The sequence below is a fragment of the Echinops telfairi genome, unplaced genomic scaffold (genome assembly GCF_000313985.2).
Source record: "Echinops telfairi isolate 266 unplaced genomic scaffold, ASM31398v2 ScPeMD7_3;HRSCAF=10, whole genome shotgun sequence".
Taxonomy (NCBI): domain Eukaryota; kingdom Metazoa; phylum Chordata; class Mammalia; order Afrosoricida; family Tenrecidae; genus Echinops; species Echinops telfairi.
Window position 1 is genome coordinate 44,996,163 of NW_022103899.1, and position 8,840 is coordinate 45,005,002.

At 47.2% G+C, this 8,840-nt stretch overlaps 1 protein-coding gene across 1 annotated transcript in view; it reads left to right on the top strand.

Annotated features, from left to right (window-relative positions):
- Nucleotides 1–5,383: 5,383 nt before the first annotated feature.
- Nucleotides 5,384–8,840, top strand: part of PLCD4 (phospholipase C delta 4) — a 26,272-nt gene continuing 22,815 nt past the window's right edge. Inside the window, exon 1 of the mRNA XM_045294096.1 lies at nt 5,384–5,772. The gene's annotated coding sequence lies outside the window, so the exon portion shown is untranslated. The remainder of the gene's footprint in view (nt 5,773–8,840) is intronic.

Consider the following 8,840-nt stretch of genomic DNA (forward strand, 5'->3'; position numbering starts at 1 on the left):
AAATGCGCTTTGCACAATTGATGTGTGTATGGATTGGGATAACAGTTGTATGAGCCCCTAATAAAATGTTAAAAAAAAAAAGAAAGAAACACCAGTAAATCAAATCTAGCAATATATCAATATGATAATGCATCAGCACTGATCTGGGTTTATCACAAAAATACAAGCTTGATTTGAAACTTGAAAACCAATCACTGCAGCATAACAAAAATCACCATCATTTAGATAGCTACTCAACCAAAACCAAATTCCCAACCATCAAATCAGTTCTGACTCTTAGCATCCCTAAATGACAGAGTAGAACTGTCCCTTTGGGTTTTTGAATTAGAATAATACAAAAGTCAACACCTACTCATGGTTAGTAGGAGCCCCAGTGTGTACTAGTTCTGCATTGTGCTGCAATCTGCATGGTCGGCATTTTGAAACCACCAGCAGCTCTTTGGGAGAAAGGGCTTTCTCTTCCTTTAAATAATTACAGTCTCAGAAGCCCACGGGGGCTCACTATGAGTTTTGTTTTGTTTTTGGTATTCAACCAAAACACCTGTGAATCTCTCCATGTTAAATTTTGAAATCTAGAGATGAAGAGTGAGAAAGGATGCCAAGTAGCACACCTCCATTCACCATCATAAGGGCGCCAAGCCGGCATGATAAACCAGGAAAGGAAAAGGCAAAAGATTACAAAAGGATAAAGTAAGACTCATTCTTTGCTTGTTACTAAGTGAATTTAACAAGATGATAGAATACAAAGTCAATACACACACCAAAAAAATCCATTATGTTTCTAAGTAACAAAATAATTTTAAAATAGAAATAGATAAATCAAAAGATGGACAGAACCTGTCCATTGCACATATGAAACATTCTTGAGATCCTCTCAAGACTTAGATAAAGAGAGGGATATATCATCTTGATGGATTGGAAAATTTAAGATTGTAAGGATGCCGGTGCTCGCCCAATTGTAAGTGAAATCCCAGCAGATTTATTTTTGTGGAAATGGACAAGCTGGCACACAAGATTTGTATGGAAACACAAAAGTGCCAAGACAACAGAGGCAATCTGGAATAAGCACGATTGCAGTCCATCCGCTCCCAGACATCTTCCCCTTACTGTCAGCCTTTTAATAACATCTTTCTGGAGACATGACTCAGAAATAGCGCAGCTAGGACTTTCGGAAAGCTTTGTGCCAACAGAAGACGCCAACTTACGGTGTAAATGTACCTACCATTTTGTTCTCTGGATTTGTTTTATGTTTCTTTGAAGTCCCTAAGCTTTTTTATTTTCTGGATGGGGGCTATATGGGGTAAGTCCGAAAGTAGAGTTATCAGGATTCTTGCTCATGCGTGCACGGATTTATTCCAAGCACTGTCTTCAAACATGCTATCAGTGGATGGCAGCAAATTCAGTAATACACTTGCCTTACTTTTGTTCACCCAAACCAAACTGACTGCCATCAAGTCGATTCCCACTCATGGTGACCCTGCAGGACAGGGTAGAACTGCCTTTGTGGGTGTCTGAGATTGCAACTCTTTATGGGAGTAGAAAGCCTCATCTTCCTCCCACTGAGCAGCTGGTAGTTTCAAACTGCTGATTTTGTGGTTAGCAGCCCAACATGTAGCCACTACACTACCAGCACTCTTCATTTACTTTTATTAGAGTTCCTTGGGGTAGGGGGAGGAAGGTCCAGTCAAAAACAGTGACTTTGAAGGGTTCTGCTGGGGCAGTCAGTCCTATAGGGCTGTGACCATCGCCTCAGTGGCAGTGCTTTGTGGGATGTTTTTTGGGAAGCGGGGAATGTCAAGCAATAGCTTCATGTTTTTATAATTTTAAAAAAATCATTTTGTTGGGGGCTCATACAACTTTTTCATAATCTGCACATACAACACACATCCATTGTGTTAAGCACATTTGTACATTTGCTGCCATCATCATTCTCAATATACTAGTGTAGATCCAAAAGTATTTCTACAAATTCATAGACACTTGCATCAAAGATTATATTTTTCTTTAATGCAGGTGTATGGTTTTGTAGAAATACTTTTGGATCTACACTAGTATAGTTAGTCTCTGGTGTTTGGAAGACACGTATCCTGGCGTGTAAAGGCAGTTATATGGGTGATTTTCCAAATAGAACTTGGTCTTTTGAGTTACCTTTTTGACTACCAAGACAGTGGACTTTCTTTCAGAAATCTGAATGGTGTGGCTGCATCTGGGAGCGGAATGCCGGGGTGCATTGGTATCTGCCCTGGGCATCAGCACCAGAGTCTGGGCTTGCCTGGGCAGTAGGAGAACTTCCTCCCTGCCAGCTGCACCTTCATTACCATTTAGTGCTTCTGGGCATGGTTCCCAGAAAGTCCCTCTGCTATTGCTGCTCTGATCAGGTTTCTGGATCTGTTAATAATAGAAAACAGTGGGGGAAGGGCCAGAATTGTGGAAATAAGAAGAACCCAAGAGATGGGCAGTTCCTGTACCTGGACACTATCTCTCTGCTCCTTCCCTGGGTCCAGTGAGAGCCCTGCAGCAGGCAAGCCTCTAATACGACACCCTTTGGAGTTGCACGAACCTTATGGTCCAAGTAACCGATCAGACATCAGAACGCATGGTCTGAGAGTACGGGTTTATTTACAGGAATACCGAAACAGTATTTGAAATCTGGGCTTCCCCAGATAATCCCGGATAAGTGATCAGACCTACCCCGTATAGAATATCCAGGAGAGAAGGGTCTTGGGAAATGTTAGTGACTCTGTCCAACAGACTGAAACATTGCCCGGTCCTGCTCCTGCACCATCTTCACAATCACTGCTATGTTTGAACCCACTATTGCAGCTACGGTGTCAGTCCATCTCATGAAGGGTCTTCCTCTTGTACACTAACTTATATCGCCAAGGATGATGTCTGTCTCCAGGGACTGGCCCTTCTTGTTAATATATCCTAAGTATATGACACAAAGCCTCACCATTTTCACTTCTAAGAGGCATTCTGACTGTACTTTTCCAAGACATATGTATTTGTTCTTCTGGCAATTCACAGTATATTCAATGTTCTTTACCAATACCAGAAGTCCAGGGCATTGACTCTTCAATCTTCGTTATTCATTGTCTAACTCGGTTGACAAATGTCAACCCTTTTGTAAAATATAACATATAGTATTGAAAATACTATAGCTTAAGTCATGTGCACTTTATTCCTCAAGGGGACAGCTTTGCTTTTTAACACTTTAAAAGGAGAGATCTTGTACAACAGATTGTCCAATGCAATACTATATCATTCATCACAATCAGTTGTCCCAGTACGTCAATAGGGAACTGACAACTTTGAGCCAGATACAGAAGAGGGACATGAATTGAGGGATATCACTGCTGATGTCACACATGGATCTTGGCTAAAAGCAGAGGAACAAAGGTTTTTACCAGTGTTTTATTGATGCTATCAAAGCAATAAGACGGATGGATCATAACAAATTGTGGATAACTCTGCAAAGAATGAGAATTGTGTTCATGAGGAACAAAAGAGATACTGCATGTTTAAAATCAGGAAAGGTGTGTGTCAGGGTTATACCCTCTCACCATACTTCCTCAAACTGCATGCTGAGCAAATCATCAGAGAAGCTGGATGAGATGAAGAAGAATACAGCATCCGGATTGGTGGAAGGCTTATTAATAACCTGCGATAAGCAGACAACACGACCTTGCTTGCTGAAAACGAACAGAATGCAAGGCACGCACTGATGAAGATCAAAGATTGCAGCCTTCGGCATGGAGTACACCGCAGCATGGGGAAAACAAAACTCACAGTGGGACTGATCGGCAGTATTATGATAGCTGGAGAAAAGATAGACATTGCCAATTTTACTTGGCTCCACAGTGGATCCACACCATGGAAGTGGAGTTGAGCAGGGAAGCATTGAATTATCCAAATAGTGAAGCAGAAAGAGGCGAACCATATACCATGTAGGGAATGTGAGGCAAAGCATGGAAAACTAAGCAGGCAGTGATGGTCAAGAAGCACAAATGGGAGGCCATTCTTCGGCATCTCTGCTTCCTCTATCAGAGCTCTCTCCCCGAGAGTAGGGTCAACCACCCAGGGACCGAGTCTGAAAGTCAGCTAGGTTTCAGAAACTGCCAGCTGCAAACAAATGGCAACCCTTTGGTCAAATATAACACGTGCAGACTACTACCTAAAGAACATGGATGACTTCATACATTAGAAAGTGAAGCCTCTCGCTAGTGCCCTGGGTTAGAGACAATTGGGGCAGCAACGTGCCATCAAAACTCCTCCCTCCTCCCCGGAGTCACCACTCGACTGACTTTTCTGATCATGATTAAGAGGATTGAATTTTAATGAGCTGAGAGGTTTAGCTATCCATCAGCCTTAATGGCTGAATATTGGACAGTTGGGGTGATCTAGAGCAACCATGAGAGGCAGTTGGATTTCAGGACACTTAAAATCACACCATACTGTCAGTTCCCTCTGCGCCTGTGGTTAAGAGACATTTCAGTGGAAAAGGATCCCTTAGAAGTTCAAGTAGAGAGAGAGTCCGTGCCCTCTGACCTCAGCGGCCTTCTTGTCATATGCTAGTCCAGAAAGGCCTGCCTTACAACCTTCCCAAGAGGACCCAGCTTAGTGCTTGGGAATGTGCTTGGGCTGGGTTGTCTGCTGCTGACTCCCTGAATCCAAGGATTCCAGGACATCACTGAAGGCTCCTGGGCCCCTGCGTCTCACTCAATTACAGGGGTCACGATGGAGCCCCTCGGCAACCCCCTCTCTTCCCTCTGCTCATTTGGTCTCTTGTCCTCAGTGTTGCTTGCCATTTCAGTTGTTTATTTACTCAGCTTGTCAGGAGGACATGGCTCTCCTTTGCCAGTTGGGCATCTTCCCGGTGTTGGGTGCCTCAGTTCTCGCACACAGCGAGTTTGCTTGAGCGCACCACATTTATAAGCCGCCCTCTGGGTGCTCCGCACTGGAGAGCCTCGCAGATGCTTACAGAGGCAATGAATGAACCTAAAAGAAGAACAAACGACTCCTCCCATGCATTCATGTTCCCACGTGGGCACCATTCTCCAAGGGCCTACTATACATAGATCCGACTGGCGCCTCTGTAATCAAAGCCATCCCTCTCCCTCCTTTCTTCCTTTCCCGGTGCCCCGGAGCTAGACTGGGTGCCCTGCCAGACCAGCTGCCCAGACACGGGAGCAGCCCCCAGGCAATAGACACCGTTGAAGGGAACCGGATTAAATAAAGGCAGAGACAGCCTGTGTATTCCACAGAGAGAGAGAGACAGAGAGACCCGAAAGAAAAGCTGTGATTCACAGAGCCCAGCCGCTTGCTCCATCGGACATGCTCGGGTTTCACACGGAGAGCCACCCAAGACTGGGGTCAGGGAGGGCTGGCAGCACAAGACCAAGGGCAGCTGGCTCCTCCCTCCCAAGGAGATGGAGTGGCTGACAGACGCCAGTCCCTCCCCTTAATCCTCTTTCGCCCCACCCCTCCCCCTCCACTCCTGGAACTGACCACTGACCATTGTCCTGGGCCTCTAAGGGGTGGAGGGGCTGGAGGAGGACGGCGCTCTCACCTCTCCCCACCTAACTAGCTCCTTCCCTCCCTCGCTCGGGCTGGGCTGTAACTCTGCCAGGCTCAGCAGCAAACTGCAGAAGCGCCCCGGGGAGCAGCAGCGCTGCCGGGGAGACGAGGAGGGAGCCTGGCAGCCCAGCTGGGCTGCCTTAGCCCACCGCAGAGAGCACCGCAGAGCTCCGCCATCCTCCCGTCCTGCCCACGGTAAGGGCGCGGACTCCCCCTTGGAGCCGCCGCTTAGAGCTGCCCCCGCCTTGCGATTGCTTGCTTGTCCATCCTGATTCCCTTGCCGCCGCCCTGCGCTCCTTCCCTCTTCCATTCATAGGGTTTTCCCCTTGGGTGGGAAAGTCACTTCCTTATTGGAAACCAAACTCCCTGCCCGTCCCGAGCCCACCCTATGGGGCAGAGTAGAACTGCCTGTGGGTTTCTTCCCGGAGTGGAAAGCCCCGTCTTTCTCCTGGACCTTATAGGAAGGGGCTTCAAACAGTTCCCGGGTAAATGGGGTCATCTTGAAATTCCATTTCGCCGGGAACTTTCTGAAGCCCCTCTCGATGATATGACTTCTGTCCCTCGAGGGCTCCTTGCTACCCAGGGCCCTGAGGTGCTATTCCCTGGTCCCCTGTCAGAGGTGAGCTCCCCACCCCCATAAGGGAAGCAAAGCAGAAAGCCCTGGTTCATGAGCGCAGAAAGCCCTGGTGGCTGGGACCGGGTGAGGACACGCTCTCGGAAAAAGCCAGAGCTCAGTTCTGGACCTTGTTTTCCATCTGTTCAGTGAGCCGGAGCCCCTTTGCCCAGAGAGACACCTCTGCCTCGCGCTGACGGGCCAAGAACTCACTGGGTGACTTGGAACTGCAACTTCATGATCTGAAATGGGAGAGAACTTGGGATTGCCCACAGCTGCCTCTGTATCAGGGGTGCTTGTTAAAAACACATACTTTGGGTCCCATCCTTGGGAATTCTGGCCCAGTAGGTATGGGGTGGGGCTCAGGAATCTTTGTTTTAAGAAATGCTTCTGGGGGAGATGGATAAAAAGCAGGAATCTCTGAGTTATAGGTGTGATCAAAGAGCCTCCAAGTGCTAACTTCCTGAGGGTTACATGCTGTGACCGGAGGCTGCCCATCTTCCTTAAGAAACAGGGCAGGTATGACCCTGTGGGAAAGAAAATAAGGTGATTCTCTTCCTGCCTGCGCCTCAAAATCCCGCTGTAATGCCTTTGGTGCCACTGGTGACATGCCAACTAGGGTCATCATAAAGCCACCCAGATATTGAGGACCAGCTCTTGTTCTAGAGCCCTGGACCACTTCCCATCTTATTTCCATTTGTGTTATAGATGCTATCCTGCCTCCAAATCCCCAAAGATGTCCATATACGTGCTCAAGAGTTAGGTTGCTAACCGACAGGTCAGCAGTTCAAAGCCACCAGCTGCTCTGTGGAAGAAAGATGAAGCTTTCTACTCCCATAAGGAGTTTTCCTTGGAAACTCACAGTGGCGGTTCTGCCCTGCCCTATTGGGTCGCTATGAGTCGGAATCGACTCGATGGCAGTGAGGTTTTTTTTTGTCTCTTACCCTCAGTTTCCATGCTGTTCTTTGTCAGGGTTTCTCCTCCCAACACTTCCTTCTTCTGCCTCCTCGCAGCACCTTCATCGCAGTGACCATCCTGCCCACCCTACCTCCAGTCACCGGAGGAGATCCCCAACACAAAACGCAGGCCACCTGGGCCCCAACTTGTGTTCTCTGGGCAGTTTGTTGAGTCCATTTCTTTTGGCACCGGGCAGGTTGAGGAATGAGCTAGTGAGTTCCATGCCTAAGGATCTCAAGATCCTGACAGGGGATGAGAATCGGCGCTGTTGGGAATGAGTGAAGAAAAGGAAGAGACGTGGCAGGACGTGGTGATGGGCAGAAGAGATACGAAGAAAAGGAGAGCAAAAAGAAACCATTTCAGTGAGCAAATAACAAGGCAGAGGGGACTGGGAGGAACAAAAGAGGAGTGAGCTAGGGAGAAAGGAGAAGGAAGGAGTTGGTCAGGCACAGGGAAGGGAAGGACAGACGATGGGAAGAAAGAAAGAAAGGCTATGAAGTAGGAGAGGGAACAGAAAGTGATGGAGGGGAGAGACCAAGCTGCAGCACCCTCACTGATTCTAACCTTGCCCCAACATGCTCCCTAGAGAAGGCTCTTTCTAAGGGCAAGAGTCTGACAGCGATCCCTGAGCTGGTCCTTTGGAGACCTCAGTTCTAGTCCCAGCTCTGCCATGTAACCAATAGGTGACTCGGGCAGTTCAGCTCATCTTTCCAGACTTCAGTTCTCTTCTCTATAAATGGAAGTCCAGGGCTGACATTCTGGGGCTCCCGAAGTTGAAACTAGCCATCTTATGGCCACGTCTCATTTGGACCCGGGTATAAAATCATGATTCAGCAATGGCAGCAAGATTGGGAGAGCAAGATCATGCCCTGGAGTTGGAAGAGTCCGGTACAGCAGGAACAAAACCCTTTTCAACAACAGGGCGAGATGTAGCTTGCAGAAGAGACATTGCAGGCACGTGGGCTCAATTCTCAGGCCAGCCGTGTTTCAGAACATCATCATGAAGCTCTAGATCTAGAGGAACACAAGGAATCCTCTTCTCTCATGCCCAAGACACCACCCACCCCAGATTCCCTCTGCCCCAGAAATGAGAGCCACGGTCCAGAGAGGAGATGAGGCAGGGATTAGACTTCAGCCCAGGCCAACCCTGCTTAGATATTGAGGACTTTGGAGAGACCTGTTATTTTCTACTTCCGTGTTCATTCATAGTCCTGATAAGACTGAGATTCCAAACTGCAGTTCCACCCAGAGAAGCAGTGGTACTTTCTATCTCCCAGGAAACATTCCGGAGTTCTTCTCTCATGCAGAAGTTCCTTATGTGTGTGTGTGTGTGTGTGTGTATGTGTGTGATATGTTGCTTTAATTTAATTTATTTATTTTAAAAAATAATTTTATTGGGGGCTCATACAGCTCTTATAATCCACACATACATCTGTTGTGTCAAGCACATTTGTACATTTGTTGCCACCATCATGTTCAAAACATTTTCTTTCTAGTTCAGCTCCTCATTTTTTCCCTCCCTCCCTCCCGAACCCTTGATAATGTATAAATTATTATTCTTTTTTCACATATTTTTTTTCTTTTTTCATATCTTATACTAACCAATGCCTCCCTTAACCCGCTTTTCTGTTGTCTGTCCCCCTGGGAGGGGGTTATATGTTGATCATTGTGATCGATTCCCCCTTTCTTCCCC